The sequence below is a fragment of the Lepidochelys kempii genome, chromosome 2 (genome assembly GCF_965140285.1).
Source record: "Lepidochelys kempii isolate rLepKem1 chromosome 2, rLepKem1.hap1, whole genome shotgun sequence".
Lineage (NCBI taxonomy): Eukaryota > Metazoa > Chordata > Testudines > Cheloniidae > Lepidochelys > Lepidochelys kempii.
In genome coordinates, this window is record NC_136381.1 from 244,971,818 (window position 1) to 244,992,127 (window position 20,310).

General features: G+C 40.5%; 1 long non-coding RNA gene across 1 annotated transcript in view; it reads left to right on the top strand.

The window, feature by feature from the left end:
- Positions 1 to 11,521: 11,521 nt before the first annotated feature.
- Positions 11,522 to 20,310, top strand: part of LOC140906080 (uncharacterized) — a 29,062-nt gene continuing 20,273 nt past the window's right edge. The window contains exons 1-2 of the long non-coding RNA XR_012157037.2: positions 11,522 to 11,579; positions 11,938 to 11,999. This is a non-coding gene — a long non-coding RNA (uncharacterized LOC140906080). The remainder of the gene's footprint in view (positions 11,580 to 11,937; positions 12,000 to 20,310) is intronic.

The following is a 20,310-nucleotide window of genomic DNA, read 5'->3' on the forward strand; positions in this document are numbered from 1 at the left end:
TTAGTCTGTATTCGCAAAAAGAAAAGGAGTACTTGTGGCACCTTAGAGACTAACCAATTTATTTGAGCATGAGCTTTCGTGAGCTACAGCTCACTTCATCGGATGCATACTGTGGAAACTGCAGAAGACATTATATACACAGAGACCATGAAACAACACCTCCTCCCACCCCACTCTCCTGCTGGTAATAGCAGATCATCTAGTCTGAACTGCTGTATGGTCCAGGCCAGAGACTGCCACTGGTACCCCTGCACTGAGCCCGGTCACTTGGGTTTGATTACAGCATCTTTCCCCAAAGATGGAAAGCATCTTTCCCCAAAGATGCTGTAATCAAACCCAAGTGACCGGGCTCAGTGCAGGGGTACCAGTGGCAGTCTCTGGCCTGGACCATACAGCAGTTCAGACTAGATGATCTGCTATTACCAGCAGGAGAGTGGGGTGGGAGGAGGTGTTGTTTCATGGTCTCTGTGTATATAATGTCTTCTGCAGTTTCCACAGTATGCATCCGATGAAATGAGCTGTAGCTCACGAAAGCTCATGCTCAAATAAATTGGTTAGTCTCTAAGGTGCCACAAGTACTACTTGTCACCTTATTATCTTCTAGGTGTTTGCAAATAGTTTGCTTAATTATTTGCTCTATTATCTTTCCCAGTACTGAAGTTAAGCTGTCTGGTCTGTAATTACCCGGGTTGTCCTTATTTCCCTTTTTATAGATGGGCACTCTATTTGCCCTTTTCAGTCCTCTGGAATCTCTCCCTCTTCCATGATTTTCCACAACATTCTGCTGTGCTCTCCATTAGTTGGAGTTTCCTGAGGCTCATAGCTTCGTAGGTATATTGCATTGCTGCAGTGCAGACAGAAGGTGACAGAGGAATGTATAACTGATATCCAAACAATAACTATATCCATATTGCTGTAATTTTATCTAACCTCACAATATTATGGTTTGTTTGTTTTGGGGGTGGGGAGAGGGGGGAGGTTGTCTTGAAAGGAAACTGTCAATTTAAATTTGGCCCAAATTTTAAATTTTATTTTTTAAAATATAAAGGCCAATAAAAGTGTTTCCAAAAAAGAAGGGGAAAAATAAAAACATATGTTCCTAAATAAATATATCTTAATTTTTAAAAGCCAAACATTGGCATACTAAAAGTAGCACAGTAGAGCTCAAAAGAATGCTGAAATCCCATTGATGCACACAATGGTTGGGTGTTCTCTGTGAGGGACCCTCCAATATTAGAATTTGCTCCCCACTTGGTAGAAGCATGAACTTTCAGGGCACACTGAACGTTGCCAACTCTCACGATGTTATCATGTCTCACGATAAATCATGATTTTTTTTAATCCCTGCTCCTGGAGTCAAATGATTACCAAGAATCTCAGCTTTCATTAATAAAAATAACTAACTAAATAAATTTACTAACCCAAGTGGTTGTGTAGAAAATCTTGAAAATGTGAACCTTAAAGGCTTAGAAACCAAAAGCTATATAAATATAACCCACCTTTTATTATTTTTAAGATGTAATGAATTTAAGACAATCTCATGATTTGGAGGCGGGGTGATTTTTGAAAGCTTAGTGTAGGTAATTCTAATGAGATACTGAATAGCTTATCTTTTTTACAGGCCTTGGAAAAGGAATGGTTATGGAGTTGATGGGAATATAATTGTAATGGTGAGGAATTGCTGGAGAGGGATTTAAGCTTCTGAATTGCCTGGTTTGCTGGTAGGGTTATATTACATTGTGCTGATGTACTTTAGATATGTACCATCATTAGTTTCATAGCATTTTAAAGTATTCTCAAGCGTGCCTGGAGCACATGCGTAAGTGTCTTTTTTAGCATTTTATGTACATCCAAATAAGTAACTCTCTCATCAGTTTTCATTGGGCAGCCTAAGATAAATGCCAAAATAAACAGAATAAATACTGACAGGTAAATTGATTTTTAAAAAATTCTTAAGGTTAAGGCATTAGTAATAAAATAGATAAAGACATGTGTTTGTTTGCCAAAAAAAAAAAAAGACTTTTAGTTGACAGTGTCCCTTTTTTACCACAAGATTATCTCGAGATTGGCTGCAAAACTTTCAGCTAAAATTCAGAATTCCAAGTGGAAACACTACTCAAAGAAATTGGCCTTTGGGAAGTCCATGACTAAAATTTACAATAAGTCATGTATGATGGAAATGCTAATTGAATATGGCAAAAAAAAAAAAAAAATCAGAGCAACACAATACTATGGACTTTACAAGGAAACAATTTACCTTTTTCCTCTCTGATTCACATTGTCTCTTGGATTCAGAAACAATGTAGCCCTTTTAAATATGTGCATAATTCTCGCAATGTGCACTAGTAAAATTAAATTGCTGGTTAAAATGCAATGTAAAGAAATACTGTCTATCAGTAAGACAAAATCTAAAAGGAAAAAAAAAATAGACTTTCCCTAACTTAGTGCAAGTGTGTGCTGGGAAGTACAGTTGGAACAGTTTATTGCCAGTATATGTATTATAGGGTAAAACTAGATAAGTAAAGGGGTATTTCTCTCTGTGTGTTGTGCATGTAAACTTCCATTAAGGAAATTTCCATGGAGGAAAGAGCCCTAGAGTGTTGTTCATTATATGTGAGAAAGGCATTAGGGGTTTTAATTAGTGCTGGGGAGATTGCTGTAACAAAAGCTATTGCCTGATTTGGGGTTTCATGACAAGCCCAAACTTGAGCTAGGCTTGCCAAAGGTTTGTAAAACTTTCATCTTGCAGGTTTCAGAGAAACAGCCGTGTTAGTCTGTATTCGCAAAAAGAAAAGGAGGACTTGTGGCACCTTAGAGACTAACCAAAGTGAGCTGTAGCTCACGAAAGCTTATGCTCAAATAAATTGGTTAGTCTCAAAGGTGCCACAAGTCCTCCTTTTCATCATGCAGAGGCTGAGTTGCTTGTAAACTTGGGCTAGTTTATAATACTTTCCTCGAGCACAAGCTACTGGATGGCATCACACAACCGAGAGCATGGTCTGGCTCTGGCCCTATGCCAGCTGACCATATTTCCTTGAAGCTATAAACCATCACTGGTGATTTAGCTGGGCTCTATACCAGTTCTCAAAAGAGCAGTAGACTATTATCCTGCACAGACCCTCCATGGGTCTGGAGAAGTGTCAGTGGGAGCTGTGGGTATTCAGTGGAATTATACAATTATTGGCAGTATAATTATACAATTATTATTCAATCAGCAGATGTCTCTGAGAGTTGCAGAGAGGGTGGGGTCTTTGATAAAGAAAGGACACAAAACTGGAACTCAAGCTGTGTGGAAGAATATTTATTTGTATCTGTAGTTTGTAGCTGGTTACTTTAATAAATGCTTCCTGTTTAAAATAGACTGTGTTTCTGTATATCACACCATTCAGTGCCTCTGAAAAAAAAAAGACTCCACTTTTATTGTGTTACTAAGATGTTGATTTAGGTGTCTAACTTTCCAAAATATTGACTTACTCATGTTGTACCCAAACTGACATCAGTTGTACTGTTGACTTCATGAAGACTATTCACAAGAGAAAAGGTTTCAGGATCAAACCAACAGACTATAGTTAAACATTTTTTCCCAGAAAGGATTGTGTCAAGTGCATGTGTCATAACTTTACAAATATATTAACCATTAATTGTTTTCATATACTATTAAAAATTCATAAATGCAACATGTGAAAACAAGGGTATCATGACAGTCTTGAAAAGAGAAATCTCTTTTCCTTTCATTGATATCTGAAGTTGAGAGTGACCTGCATCTGTTTCTTTAATTAGCTCCAAAGTTGCTAGTTATTATACCATCAACATTCTTTATTTTATCTTGCCAAAGTGTTGAAAGAGATTCATTAGACCTCTAAAATATTTTTCAAATGTCTTCATGTTGCCATAATGGAGTCATTGAGTGGTCTTAAGGTGCTATGAAAAAAGAAATATTTCACTGGGAATAAGGAAATGGAAAGATATAGCTCTAATCCAAAGTGGAAAAGACAGGTAGACTATGAGTGTTCCAGACTGGATTTGTACTTGCACAAAACCCGTGTTGTATAATAATCAGCTCATGCTTCCTAGCTTTGCTTCAGTTTAGTCCCTTAGGAAATAACAGAGATTGACAGTTCTAGGTTAAATGCTCAAGATTATATTTATTGCTTTTTACTTGTCCCCGTAATGGGGTTATTAAAAATAATGGTTTAGGACAGCATATGGGCAAATTGCAAGGAGCAGCTGTAAACGTAAGCTGCCAGGATGTGGGCAGCCTACCTTGCGTGGTAGTTGTGGTGGCAGTTTGGAGCAATGACAAGCTACCAGTTCAAGGGTGAAGCCAGAGACAGGGTCGACGAGCCAAGCCAAAAGGTCAGAAGCGGAGTTAGGATTGGGAACACCAGGCCGAAGGGTAAGCCAATGGTCAGCATCTGAGTCAGAATCAGGGAAGAGAGACAAGGACTAGACTAAAGCAGGCAGGAGTCAAGGCGGGAGCAGGACTTGAGCAAGAGATGGACCGGGAAGAAGAAGTGAGAGGAGGGCAGGCTCAGCTGCATGTGTGGCACGCACTGAGCAGCTGCTGAGCTGTTGCCACTGAAAGGCTCAAGTAGCAGGCTGCTGGGCTCCCCTTCCCAAACAGGAAGCATGACCATTTGGAAAAGGCTTGCTGGGCCCAGCTGAGCTCGCTGGTGCCTAGTGACCAGGCTGGGAGCCAGATGTGCTCCCGACAGTAAGTACAGATGAGTACAAAGTACAGATGAGAATGCACTTATGCTGGCAAAGTAGTAATGGTTGGAGGGCAGAGAGGTTTATAATGGGTTATGAAATGGTTTCCTTTAGACCACTGTTAAATTTTGGGCAGGTCAGTAGCAGAACTGGGTGCCATTTTTCTGATGAAACTCTTTTTCGGAAAAAAAAATATGCAGATAGGGTCAACCCCAACGTTTTATGATTTGTGTTGATTTCATCAAATTGTTGTTGCTGCAATAAAAATCTCTCAAAAATGTTTAATTTTGGCATTTTTGAAATAAAACATTTTGATTCTTTGATTCAAAATGACTCTTTGTTTAGAAATGTCCTTTAATTTTTAAAAGTTTAAAAAGTTAAAAAATCAAAACAAAATGTTTCATTTGGAGGTCAACTAAAACATTTCATTCAACCTGAAATGCATTTTTTTTTTTACTTTCGACGTGCTGAAAAAGAAAATCATTTTGGGTCATCAATTTTTTTTTTTCTGAACTGCCAGTAAATCAAAAAAATCAGTTATTTGCACAGCTCTAGGCAGTAGCGACTAAACTATCATCATCATAGGAAGCACAGGAGGTACATGAATTAAGTTAATTGACTCCTTGTATAACCATTGGATAGAAGATCATGCTATAAAATGCACAGCTGGCTCTTTCTGGCAGAAAATGTACACATGTAGATCCAGACCTGTCTTCTCATCCTGGAAATGGGCTCTTTAGCCTAAGGTGTGCTATCCTCAACAGTTTCCGTGTGTAGGGATTTGCGCAAACTCTTTTCCAGTTTTCCTTAGTGTGGCTTTGCTCCCTTCTTGAATGATCACTTGTTTGGTATGTTGTGTTCCTTTTTTCATCCTTTTCATCCATCTTTGTGTCTTCCTCTGTGTGTAGAAAGCAGCTGTCACATGGTGGGTGTTACTTCAGTCTAAATAATAATTAGCTATAATTCCTACTCCCAAGTGCAATTTCCTAAAACACTTGGAGTTTTAGACTCACTACAGTATCAATTCTGACTGCCTAAAATATTTGAAACCCAGATTCAGGCAGGTAAGGCATAATCACTTCCTCTCCTGGACTATCATCTAAAGTTGCTGTGCTCTGTTAAATAGTTGCCATGTTTTGCCTCAAAGGTAGCTAAAGTGACTCTTAAGGTTTTTAAGGGACAGTTTCTAACAGCCTTGCTCATATTAGGTTTGGAAGGATTAGACTTTATTGGATACATGTTGGTAAACATCAATTTCACCATTAAACACACAAGCCAAAGAAAAAAATATTTTCATCAATGATTAACATTTACAGATAGGCAAAGTAAGAAAAATGCAGTTTGAGAACTTATTAGAGTTTGATGTAAAGATATTTACTTTGTATATTTTGATAAGGGGTATGGACAATTTATTTTTAATGGTTATAAAGCTTTAACTTTTTGAATTTCAGCATCTATTGCCTAATTTCCCCCCCCCCATTTTGCCCCCCCTCCCGATTTCACGCAACTGTAAAAATGTAAATCTATAAAAAGAAAAAGAAATGCTTGAAAATAAACAGATATTATTCATGAAAATTTTTAAAGCCCATAGCACCTTATTATATGAGTAGCCCCATCCGTGGGACTACCTGTGAAGCATGCTGGGATAGCTCTGCATGAAAGTTGCTATATAAATGTAAGACATTCACACCATGCAGTCTTTGGCATCAAATCAGGCTTGGTAGCAAGAAGTACAATTTTTAGAGTAGATATATTGCTGTGCACAGGGTTATATATTAATTTAGTAATTAAAGGATTCTTTAGTTCTGATAGAACTAAGCCCAGAAGGGACCATTATGACTATCTAATCTGATTGCCTGCATAACACAGGTCATGGAATTTCCACAGTATTCATCAAGCCCATAACCCTATTAAATTGGAGTCCATGTGAGTTGTTTTTGTTTAGAAGAGCGTGGGAAGAGTCTAAAAGTTGCAACCAATGTCTGGCACCTGCTATATATTCAACTCTATATGTAAATATATATTAAATTTGGATGAGCTCCAAGGAATAGTAGTGGCTTCTAAGCAGGTAAGATTGATGATACTTTTGTTACTTTGGAAGCACTTTTCTGGGCCAGATCATCAGCTGGTGTAAATTTGTGTAACATGATTGACTTCAACGGTGCTACACTGATCTACACAATGCACAGTAAACTTGTGGAACTCTTTGACAGAGGATGTTGTGAAGGCCAAGACTATAACAGGGCTCAAAAAAGAACTAGATAAATTCATGGAGGATAGGTCCATCAATGGCTATTAGCCAGGATGGGCAGGGATGGTGTCCCTGGCCTCTGTTTGCCAGAAACTGGGAACGTGCAATGGGATGGATCACTTGATGATTACCTGTTCTGTTCATTCCTGCTGGGGCACCTGGCATTGGCCACTGTTGGAAGACAGGATCCTGGGCTAGATGAACATATGGCCTGACCTAGTATGGCCATTCTTAAGATCTGGCTTTTGTTATTTACCAGAAGTGCAGCAATTTATTAAGGATATCCAAAAGGTTTCCTGTGACTCTTCAGCACACAACAGGATCAAAACCATTTGGTGAAGGGAATAGAACAACCTAGCACATTTTTGTTGTCTCTCTGTCCCCATCTCCTTTTCTCCCTATTCTGTCTAGTTTTCACATCTACACAGAAGCAGTATTTTTTCACCTATTTCAAGTATTTGTTCCATGAAGAACGTATTGAAGAAGAGACACTTAACAAGTACATTGAAGCCTTGCCCTACACTGGAACATTGGTTAGTTACATTCTAATCTGTATCACTGTAGCCTCTCATCTAATCTTTTTTATTAACTATCTTCCTGGCCACGGTTCTTCATCAGTTACATAACATTCTCAAATGTATTTGAAGAACTAATGATGGGCTCTGTGCATTCAAAAATTTCAGAGTTTGGTCCACAATACTTCTTTGTCATTCCCACAGTTCTGAAGACAAGCACTGATTCAAGAACCTGATATATTTGTACCCTGCTCCATAAAACTTCCAATGTGGCCTCTGGCTACACCCCATGGCTATCAGTCAGCATACAGAAAAGAAGTACTTGTGGCACCTTAGAGACTAACCAATTCATTTGAGCATGAGCTTTCGTGAGCTACAGCTCACTTCATCGGATGCATGTCGTGGAAACTGTAGCAGACTTTATATATACACAGAGAATATGAAAAAATACCTCCTCCCACCCCACTGTCCAGCTGGTAATAGCTTATCTAAAGTGATCATCAGGTGGGCCATTTCCAGCACAAATCCAGGTTTTCTCACCCTCCACCCCCCCACACAAATTCACTCTCCTGCTGGTGATAGCCCATCCAAAGTGACAACTCTTTACACAATGTGCATGATAATAAAGTTGGGCCATTTCCTGCACAAATCCAGGTTCTCTCACCCCCTCACCCCCCTCCCAAAAACCACACACACAAACTCACTATCCTGCTGGTAATAGCTCATCCAAAGTGACCATTCTCCCTACAATGTGCATAATTAAGGTGGGCCATTTCCAGCACAAATCCAGGTTTTCTCACATCCCCCCCACCCCCATACACACACAAACTCACTCTCCTGCTGGTAATAGCTCATCCAAACTGACCACTCTCCAAGTTTAAATCCAAGTTAAACCAGAACATCTGGGGGGGGGGAGGGAGAGGTAGGAAAAAAACAAGAGGAAATAGGCTACCTTGCATAATGACTTAGCCACTCGCAGTCTCTATTTAAGCCTAAATTAATAGTATCTAATTTGCAAATGAATTCCAATTCAGCAGTTTCTCGCTGGAGTCTGGATTTGAAGTTTTTTTGTTTTAAGATAGCGACCTTCATGTCTGTGATTGCGTGACCAGAGAGATTGAAGTGTTCTCCGACTGGTTTATGAATGTTATAATTCTTGACATCTGATTTGTGTCCATTTATTCTGACTTCCTAAGGAAACTTCAATCCATTGGTGATCTTCCTGATAACACCATCCTGGCCACTATGGATGTAGAAGCCCTCTACACCAACATTCCACACAAAGATGGACTACAAGCCGTCAGGAACACTATCCCCGATAATGTCACGGCTAACCTGGTGGCTGAACTTTGTGACTTTGTCCTTACCCATAACTATTTCACATTTGGGGACAATGTATACCTTCAGATCAGTGGCACTGCTATGGGTACCCGCATGGCCCCACAGTATGGCAACATTTTTATGGCTGATTTAGAACAAAGCTTCCTCAGCTCTCGTCCCCTAAAGCCCCTACTCTACTTGCGCTATATTGATTGACATCTTCATCATCTGGACCCATGGAAAAGAAGCCCTTGAGGAATTCCACCATGATTTCAACAATTTCCATCCCACCACCAACCTCAGCCTGGTCCAGTCCACACAAGAAATCCACTTCCTGGACACTACAGTGCTAATAAACAATGGTCACATAAACACCACCCTATACCGGAAACCTACTGACCGCTATTCCTACCTGCATGCCTCCAGCTTTCACCCTGACCACACCACACGATCCATCGTCTACAGCCAAGCTCTGCGATACAACCGCATTTGCTCCAACCCCTCAGACAGAAACAAACACCTACAAGATCTCTGTCAAGCTTTCTTACAACTACAATACCCACCTGCAGAAGTAAAGAAACAGATTGATAGAGCCAGAAGAGTTCCCAGAAGTTACCTACTACAGGACAGGCCTAACAAAGAAAATAACAGAACGCCACTAGCCGTCACCTTCAGCCCCCAACTAAAACCCCTCCAATGCATTATTAAGGATCTACAACCCCCCCAGATATTCTAGTTTAACTTGGATTTAAACTTGGAGAGTGGTCAGTTTGGATGAGCTATTACCAGCAGGAGAGTGAGTTTGTGTGTGTATGGGGGTGGGGGGGATGTGAGAAAACCTGGATTTGTGCTGGAAATGGCCCACCTTAATTATGCACATTGTAGGGAGAATGGTCACTTTGGATGAGCTATTACCAGCAGGATAGTGAGTTTGTGTGTGTGGTTTTTGGGAGGGGGGTGAGGGGGTGAGAGAACCTGGATTTGTGCAGGAAATGGCCCAACTTTATTATCATGCACATTGTGTAAAGAGTTGTCACTTTGGATGGGCTATCACCAGCAGGAGAGTGAATTTGTGTGGGGGGGTGGAGGGTGAGAAAACCTGGATTTGTGCTGGAAATGGCCCACCTGATGATCACTTTAGATAAGCTATTACCAGCTGGACAGTGGGGTGGGAGGAGGTATTTTTTCATATTCTCTGTGTATATATAAAGTCTGCTACAGTTTCCACGACATGCATCCGATGAAGTGAGCTGTAGCTCACGAAAGCTCATGCTCAAATAAATTGGTTAGTCTCTAAGGTGCCACAAGTACTCCTTTTCTTTTTGCGAATACAGACTAACACGGCTGTTACTCTGAAACCAGTCAGCATACAGTCACACTGCCCCAGATTGCCTGTTGCAGAAGGTAGCTAGCAAAGATGATGTCACAGTAAACAGAGCATGCTGAGAATGAACCATGAGGTCTGCACATTAGACAGAGGCAACATTTCTGCAGCAGCTTATTGTAGGGAAACACAGATGGTTCTGTTTGAGCTCTTCTAACAGGCAGCTACAGAGTCCATGCTGTGATGGCTGCATCCAACTGTGCCAATCTGATTCTACCCAAATTCTGGCTGCATATAGGATACATATAATCTTCTTTGCTTGAACTGCTCCACCAATTTTACACACACCCTTCCCTCCACCCCACTCTTATATATTCGGGCAGCACCAGACTACCCACTTTTGAATTTTAAGCAATTCAGAAACATTACTACTGTGCATCACTGAATGACAACGCTTGGACAATAAATACTGTAACCTTGTGGAATTAGAATTTAACCAGCTCTTGGACAGTATCATGACCTCCAAGTAGAATACAAACCTTCCTTAAAACATGTGGCAAATGTAGCTGTCAAGTAAGAATTTCTAGCCAGAACATTTGAAGCAGTTCTACATTGCTACTTGTGAGTTAGCGTAACTGTAGTTAACTGGATATGACATTGGTAATATAGTTCTGAGCCAGGATAAATTTCAAAAGTAAAAGTATATATACATCTTGGAATAGTGTTTTATTTCAGTGTGTGGCCTGTTTGAATTTGATGAAGAAATCCATACTAGACATTTTTTTCTAGTGTCTTGTTTGTCTCTAGAAGACCAACATGGAATGGTCTAAAAGAAGCATCTGTGGTACACTTAAATTTCATGTGAAGAAATTAGCGGGGCATGTGTGGATTCTTATTGTTTGATCTTCCCTGTCTAGCACAATAGTAACATCCTCAATGAACCTGAACACATTATACAGAATCCCTCTCACACAGAGAAAGGCTGGATGTCCTTAACTGGTGGTGCACTGTTTGACATTTCATCCTTCATCGTACTATGAGTCTCTTCCCCTTTTTTTACACTTCTGCAGTCTCTTCCCACAACACTAACAAACAGATTGAACCAGGTTTCTTACTTCCACAGACCCCTTCCCTCCTTTGTTTTGTTGTTGAAGTGACAAAATTACGTGACCCATTTTCTCAATCTTCAGATCTCTCTCTGAGTCTTGAAGTGAATAAAATTTGAGTGAACTTGTGAAAATGCTGCTAAAGCTTCTCCAGTTTCCACTCCCACTTCCTCCAGCACTCCTGGGTATATGTAATCTGGCCAAGGAACCTTGTCAAATTTAAAAGGCTGTAACCTTTTAACAACCATTTTTCTGCTGCATTCTGCGCACTCTAATTTTTCATCTGCTTCCCCTGGAAATCTGATTCCTGGTTTGGATAAAATTCAATCTTCATTTATAAAGACAGATTCTGAGTAAATGTTTAGCATTTTATCTGTTTCCTTCTCCTCTAATTCCCTTTCATGTTCCCATTTCTCTGTAGCATATACGTATTTGACAAAAATGACTTAACTCTGTCACTCCCAGCAGAAAATTCATATGATCTTCTAAGACAATCTCTAACATGCTGGTAGAACACAGCCAATCTTTTTAATTGGAATGACATGTAAGAATTGAAATAGAGAGGAGTGAAGCTGATGAAGGATGTGGTTTTGTAAAACTCTTATTATTGGGGGGGGTCAAAATGAGTTAAAATGTATTCATTTTTTACCCTGTTTTTTTAAATCTATTTTACTTCTACAGTGCTTAAATTTTTTAATTGCTTTTTTCTAGCTTAAGGGAAGTCTGTGCTATGCATTGAAGACCTACATCTCCCAAAAGCTGAACTGGAACAGGTAGGTGTTCCATATAATGTGTAGCTAATATTGGACCAGAGCCTCCGCTGGACTGAAATTGATGGATGTACACTGATTTACATCAGCTGAGGATCTGACTCATTGTGTGTATTTTTTCATTCAAATTTCTTTCATCCTTTTTCCTCGCAGTTTCTCTGCATTTGGTTTTTCACTCTACTCACTCTCAATCCAATCCTGTGTGTAACTCCTATTAATGTCCTATTAATGTCCTATTAAGGCTCCAGAGGGCACAGGAGCAAGCCTAAAGGGGTTAAATGAAATCTACGCTCACTTCCCATGAGAAAATACAATCGTCTGTCTTATTTTCCTATTAATGTCAGTAATAGGTATATACATGCAACTACAAGAGAACAATTCATGTAACTGAGCAAATTGCAATACATTTAACTTCTTAATGGTCAGAGTCAAGTGAATAATTCAGAAGCAATATTTCAGATGACGAATGTGGACTGTTTGCAGAACATGTGCTGACTATATTTCTGGAGTTTATTCATTGTTTAATTTCACTCAAATATTTTCAAATTTTAAATTAATCAACCGTTTAGTCAGAATTTGAGTAGCGTTGCTTAAATTGATCTCTTAAGTCACATGGTATTTTTTCTGTTCTCTGAGTAGATAAATATTTCCAGCACAAATACTTACGTCTTGGAATTTAAAATTCAGGTCCCATAAGTACTTGCAAATGAGTTTGAAATTCACTTTTTGTTACTGAAACTTGATATCAGTAATGTGCATAAGAAAGCAAACACAAAGGAAGCTAAAATGTAATCATTTAGCTATCCAGATCAGTGGTTCGCAGCCTGTGGCCCGCGGGCCACCTGCAGCCCATCAAAGTAAGTTGTTTGCAGGCCACGAGACATTTTGCTGACATTGACCATCTGCAGGCACGGCCCCCCGCAATGCCCAGTGGCCACAGTTCACAGTTCCCGGCCAATGGGAACTGCAGGAAGTGGCGGCCAGCACATCCCTGCGGCCCGCCACTTCCTGTATCTCCCATTGGCCGGGAACAGCGAACCGAGGCCACTGGGACCTGTGGGGGGTCATGCCTGCAGACACTCAACGTCCGCAAAATGTCTCGCAACCTGCAATCAGCTTACCCTGGTGAGCCACATGTGGCCCGCAGGCTGCAGGTTGCCCACCACTAATCCAGGTGAATGAGAGTTGGCAAAGGCATCATTTCCCAGTTTAAATACTACTATTTAGTATAGTATTTTCTTATTGCTCATTGCTTCTTAATCAAAATGCTATAAAAACACTAACTACTTAGTCCTCTCCTTGCTTCCCCTCCCAAGCTCTACCCATGGCACCATACTTCCTCCCTGCCTACTAAAAGTCCAATCCTGGTCCCACTGAAGACAATGGTAAAATGTCCATTGAGTTCAGCGGTGCAAGAACAGGCCTTTAACCACAAGAATCTTGCTTCTGCATCACTGACGCAATGGGTGTTTTGCTAGGCTCCAGAGGGCACAGGAGCAAGCCTAAAGGGGTTAAATGAAATCTAAGCTCACTTCCCATGAGAAAATACAATCTTCTGTCTTATTTTCTGGGCCACTTACACTATACTGAGAAATCTCATTGTTAGAAAACATGACAATGTTATGGTTAGACATAAATGAGAGAATAAATGGATGTTAACCAGAAAGGGGATCAGTTTTTATTACTCAGATAGCGTGAGGTCTGAAGGTGAACATAGAGGGTCATATGAACAAACAGGGAATATGAAGACTACAGTGTATTGTAAATGATTTAAATCTACCCACTTCCAAATACACATGCTTTGACTTTGATTGGAAAAGAAGAGAGTATATTCAGCCTGTCAATTATGTCCTTCTCTTATGGAGCTGCTTAGCAATGGTCTGGGGAGACATCATGCTTCAGTTCATAGGTTTGTGTCATGGTCTCTGGAGCTTTGGCAGTTAATATGCCAGATAATAAAATGTATTTACTAATAACACACCAGACAAATGAGCTGTTAAACTATAGCGGAATGAAAGTCAGATTAATCAGACAGATAATGGAGTATAAAAAGAAATGACAGCAGTACCTCCCCGCCCCCCATTCCCCACCATGGCAATGCACCACTCAGTTATCCCATAAAAAGAATAAAGTTATAGTGAGGTTTAATAGCTTGATGTTACCTCTGTGTGTGTTAGGCTACCAGCAACATTTTCAAATGTAGGTGGAAAGAACTGAGGCATCATCTCCAGTTTCTTCCCCTTCCCTCTTTCTATATGTTGAGTAAATCTGAAAATAGTCCTATTGAAATCAGTTGGCTAAATTCTTCCTGGTCCTTATCCTAGTTGCTGAGGTGAAGGGAGAGAGTGCAGATGATGGCTGCTGTTTTGCAAATAACTGTTTTTTTTCCAGTCCATTGGCCTAACCAAAAATATAGCTTCATTATGGGTCCACCCAAAAGGAAATGTGTTCACATTTTAAGCAAACCAAAAGAATCAAAGAGATTTCATTTCATTTGGATCAAACAAAACATTGTGTTTCATGTTCAAGTTTTTAAACCTTTTTAAAAACAAAATTGCAGTAAAATTCAGAAAAAAAGGCATTTCAAATAAAAAAGTGAAACATTTTGAACATTGTTTTTAAAATGGCAAAACTAAAGATTTATATATATAAAAACAAAAAAACCCTAATTTGGCAATTTCAACCTGAAATCACAAAACCTTTCCGTCAACCTGAATCTTCATTTGCGTGAAAAAGTTCACCCAGCTCTAGTATCTGCATTCAGAGGAGGTTTCCCCAGAGTTACTATCCTACCGTAGCATTACACTTAAACAGGGGTGAGGATGGGCCAGGAGAAGAAGTCTCTAGATCACCATCTGCACTGGCTAATGGAGCTGTCTATATTAATAAAGAAGTATAGTAGCAGGCACACAACATCTGGCTATACAAGACCTGTGGGAGGCTGTCAGCAGGTACTTCCTGATGTGCTCATCACAGACGTGGTAGGAAAAAGGAAGGCAGAGATTGGAACAGTTCCCCAAAAAGTACTTGGCATTCATTCTCATTTTCCCATAAGTTTTCAGAGCTCAGTGTGCCCGAAGACTTTTCCCTTCTGAGGAGTCCATAGTTTTTTTAAGGCAGCCAGCCACAGTCTCTGTGCCCATAGTCCCCAACCCAGTATCTTCTTCCAAGGTGCTGCCTCTCTTCACTCTGCCAACAAACTTTGACCTGCACACACAGCCTTTACGCATGTCCCTCTCCATTGCTGTTTCCCTTAGCAGCAGCATTTCCCCTGTTCCTGCCCAAGTTAGAAGAACCTGCATTTCATCTGGCCTCAGGCTGCTCCCATTTTCAGAATGCTGTGCTAAAGGATACTAATAGCCAGTCCTTCCTCTCCTCCACTCTATCAGCCAACTTCTGGAAGAACACAGGTTTTCTCATTTTCTCTGGGACAGTTGACTCAGAGTCCATCATGCGGCAGTGGGCATTGGCTGGGTTTCTCCGCACAGTATCCCTTTCTAGTTCCCCTCTGTTGTATATTTAACCTTCACCCCTGTTCCTGTTTTATCCACTTGCTGTTCCAAATAATTATGTGATTTGTGATCCCCTCCCTCATCCGAAGGGGGAAAGTCTTTTGTTCTGGTGGGTTACGCCCGCCACACCTCAGAATTCTAAGAGAGTGAGTCACAATGCTTCTCTAGGGCTGCTCAAGACCGCACAGCAAGCAATGCAGGGTGATGCCTAGAGTAGACAGCACAATTGAGCCAAATGGGGCTACTTGTGAGTAACATACATAATGAGACAGGTGGCTGAACCAGGCCCTCAATAAACAAAGAAACAGGAAAGGCCAAGGGCACTCATGGCCAATCAGCTGTGGTCAAACAAATCATATCTGAATGGATAGACTATACCACTGTTTCCTTATGTCTGAAAGGAACAGGTGAGTTAACCCTTCAGGTCTCACAGGGAATTAAGCTAAATCAGTTTTTTCTTCTAAAATGTAAATATTAAGGATATCTTTTAAAATGTGAAAAGAAAAGTGGCACCTTAGAGACTAACCAATTTATTTGAGCATAAGCTTTCGTGGGCTACAGCTCACTTCATCGGATGCATACTGTGGAAAGTGTAGAAGATCTTTTCATACACACAAAGGATGAAAAAATGGGTGTTTACCACTACAAAAGATCGAAGAACACTTTAATCTCTCTGGTCACGCGATTACAGACATGAAAGTTGTGATATTACAACAAAAAAACTTCCAGCGAGAGATTGTTGAATTGGAATTCATTTGCAAATTGGATACAATTAACTTAGGCTTTAATAGAGACTGGGAGTGGCTAAGTCATTATGCAAGGTAACTTATTTCCCCTTGTTTTTTCCTAAACTTCCCCCCACCCCCTCAGACGTTCTTGTTAAACCCTGGATTTGTGCTGGAAATGGCCCACCTTGATTATCAGACACATTGTAAGGAGAGTGATCACTTTAGATAAGCTATTACCAGCAGGAGAGTGGGGTGGGGGGAGAGAAAACCTTTTGTAGTGGTAAACACCCATTTTTTCATGCTTTGTGTGTATAAAAAGATCTTCTACGCTTTCCACAGTATGCATCCGATGAAGTGAGCTGTAGCTCACGAAAGCTTATGCTCAAATAAATTGGTTAGTCTCTAAGGTGCCACAAGTCCTCCTTTTCTTTTTGCGAATACAGACTAACACGGCTGCTACTCTGAAACCTTTTAAAATGTGCATTGTCAATCAAGTCTGAAAACAGTCCTTTAAAGGCATGTCTATCATTGCACAGTGGTCAATATTTTACCATTTAAAAAAATAACCTTTCCCATTAAAACTGACACTGTCAAGGCATTAGTAAATCATTTGTTTGGCCTGTAATAGAGCTCTTTCATTGTCTCTTGGCCTGAATGTTGGTTCATTAGTGCTGAGCTAGTTTAATTATAAAGAGCATTGACAGACATTAGCTTCCAAATTAAAATGCAAGAAATTGGCAAAGTGCTTTAGAAGAAACAATGTACAGTAGGTCAAATTGTTGGCCTAAGGGTATTCCTCAGAAGACAGATTAAAAAAATAATCAGCCCTCTCTGAAAGATGTGCATTTACCTTCAGTGTCCACGAGGACCTTTCCTTGCTTGTAAGAAATACGAGCCCTATCTTTCTGTTTGGTGCAAATGTAGTAAGCTGTTTAAATCATTAGTACTTAAATTTAAATAAAAACAATGTGCATTGTTAGATTTGTAAACATTATTGGATGTTTTCCAAAACTTATTTTTCTTGAGCACACTTACTCAGCAAGATGGGTGTTAATAGGATTACATGAAAAGCCACATTAAACTAATGTTATTTATGCTATTAAGTCAAGCTCCTGAAAGATTGTAAATATGACATTTCCAGTTACCTATGTAAACTTTATTCTGCCCCTTTGTGTACCCGTCCTGCGCACAGAAAGAGTCAGGGGTCCTGCTGAGAGAATACCATGTGATCATGTCATTAAAAACGGTACCATAATTCATATACATGGGTGATTTGAGTTAAGGTTGCAGAGGCAACTATAAATCTGATATTTTCTAACATTTGAGTGTTTGACAAACCTGAATAATGTTCTTTTAATTTAGGGTGCTTGTTCACCCTCCATGGATATGTAGTATCCAAGGATTTTTTTAAAGGAAAAAGAGGTAAAAACAAATTCTACATCCCCATCATGCAGCATCAGGGTTTACTTACAGAAACATCAGCATAGACTGTTATCATTTGAGCTACAGGACTAGCTACATTAGCTGGCAACAGGCTGTTATCCCAGAAGGGGACTCACCAGTCAGGAAGTGCTTGGGGTGCAAGGAACCCGGACTGGCTATCTGTTCCAACCCCCACCCTACAGCAGCTCTCAGGCTTCCCAGGACAATGTGTACTGTTGACACTGCTGCAGCTACTTTGGCAGAGACATGAGCCCAGCACTTAAGTGTACTCATGTTTAGTTATTATTTTGTCAGGTTGCCAACATTTTCCTGACAAACATGAGCAAACCTCAGTAAAATCTGAATAGAAGTTCATGGGATAAAGAAAAGGCAACAGATTTCCTCCTAATGCATTTCAAAGGCTTGCAAACAATGGATATGCTAGAGCTTCTCAAAAAGAGGTTGCAAGAAGAGAATCTTTTATAGTCAAAAAGTGTTAGGCAACCTAAACACAGGGTTGCATTTAGCTACAATTACAATTTAGCTAAGGACATTTCTGTGCTGGCATATTTACCACCTATTCTTCATGGTTTTTAAAAATATATATATTTGTACTGTATTTTGAGTAGATCAGATTCTAAAGCAAAGCACACTGCAGTTCTGCACTTTGGATTCAATGTACTACAATAACACAGTATTACCATCAGAATGTTAAGAATCATTACGTATGATTTATGTGGGTCTTGCTAGAATTTCTTTGTGTTGCTTCTAGTAAAAGCAATTTCCCACCTTCCTGGCAATGCTGAAAATACCTGCATTATATTGACATAAACCACTCTTTATCAAACATACAAAAAATCTTGCTAAGAAATATCTTTTTACACATATTTAAGGGCCACATCCACAAAGTATGTATGTAAAGCATAAGTATGTAAAGCATGTAAAGCTCTTAAGTATGTAAAGCACAGATTTAAGTGCCTAAATCTCAGTTTTAGAGACCAGTTTGATCCACAAAATCCCTGCCTGATAGCTGCTTAACCCTGTAAACACCTAAATTCACTTAGTGACTAGATTTCCACTGTAAATTTCGTATGTTTCTGCTTCTGGGCATGTATGCTGCTGCCTCACTCCAGGTGTCCAGATGCCTATCTCCCACCTAAGCCCCAATGCATTCTTCAAACCAGGGGAAGATAGGCTTTCCTCCACCCATATCAGCTGCAGGGCCTGACACAATAGTCATGTTATGAGCATGCCTAACTCCACACCAAATGGCTGGCCAGTGGGCGGAGTGGCAAGGACCTCCTGATAGCCATTCTGCTTTAATTAAATATTAATTGGGCCAGAGCAAGAATCACTCTATAGTCCAGTAGTTAAGGCACTCACCTGAAAGGTGGAAGACCTCTATTAAAATTCCTTTCCCTCATCAGGCAGAAAGGGAAATTGAAGCAGGGTCTCCCACATCCCAGGTCCCTTGCCCCCCGGGGTTAAAAGTTATAAGGAATCCTCTTCCTCCTCCTCTGCCTCACCAGCCATTTGGTGAGGAGTTAGGCACCTGCCTAAGTCATTCGCACAAGAAATGGATTAGGCTCCTAAGCCACCTGACACCCATCTCATCAACATATCCTGTTGGCTAGCATAGGTGGCTCCTGTCTTGTGTGCTAGCTTCTGTGGATGCCTCTCTCAGAGGCCTATCTCTCCCCATTTGTTGTACAGGGAGACTAGGTGCCTAATGCAGGCTTTGTGGATCTAAGTGGTTTTCAGTGCGCCTAAAAGTTAGGTACTGCAATGCTGAGCATGATGGTGTGCAAGGGCAGAGTGTGCTAAGAGTCTGCTTTTCCCCCTAACCCAGCCTGCATAAAGGCCAACAACAACTGTAGTCCCTGAGCTCTGGGGAGCCTGGATAGTACTCTCTCCCTACTCCCCCAAGGAGCACACAGTGCCCCCAAAGGGACATGGATTGATGGGAAACCATAGCTCTGTCCATTTTACACATATGACATCAGAGATGGACAGTCAAGAAGGGAGAGTAATGTGCACCCCATGAAGGGTTAGCAATGGGCCCACTGCCTTTGCACACCTAGGAGCTCTAGGGCAGCCTCCCGGGGCACCTCCAGGAAGAATTCAATTTCACTCCACCTCCCAAGGAAGGGCTGTGTCTCATAGACACCACTGAGTCTTTGAATTGCAAAGAGTAGAGTTTGCAATTTAACTGAAAACAAAAGTCTTATAAAATGACCTTCCAGCCACTGGGAGGGCAAGTCATTTGACGCAGGCGTTGTGGGACTCAGATGTTTGATCAGAGGTATCAACACCCTGGGTACCTAAGTGTTCGTTGTAAACATCACAACATTGTCTGGCACAGAACATTACAGTCTGTTGCCACACAAGAGATTCAAGGTTGAGTTACCAGTCCAGCCTTCTTTAGGAATGTAGTTATAATCAGCATCTATGAGGGTGGGGAGCAAGGGAAGTGAGGCTGGTTGCATTGCTAAATAACATTCACTTCTTCTGATCTACTTGTGTGTTAGCATCAGTTCCCAAAGAAGGTGTTTATTTGATCTGCCAGCTGGAAGGAAGATAAAGTGGCTGCCAGAAAGGGTTCATCCATGAGTTAAAAACTAGGAGAGGTGAGAAGAGTGAAACTTGAACACA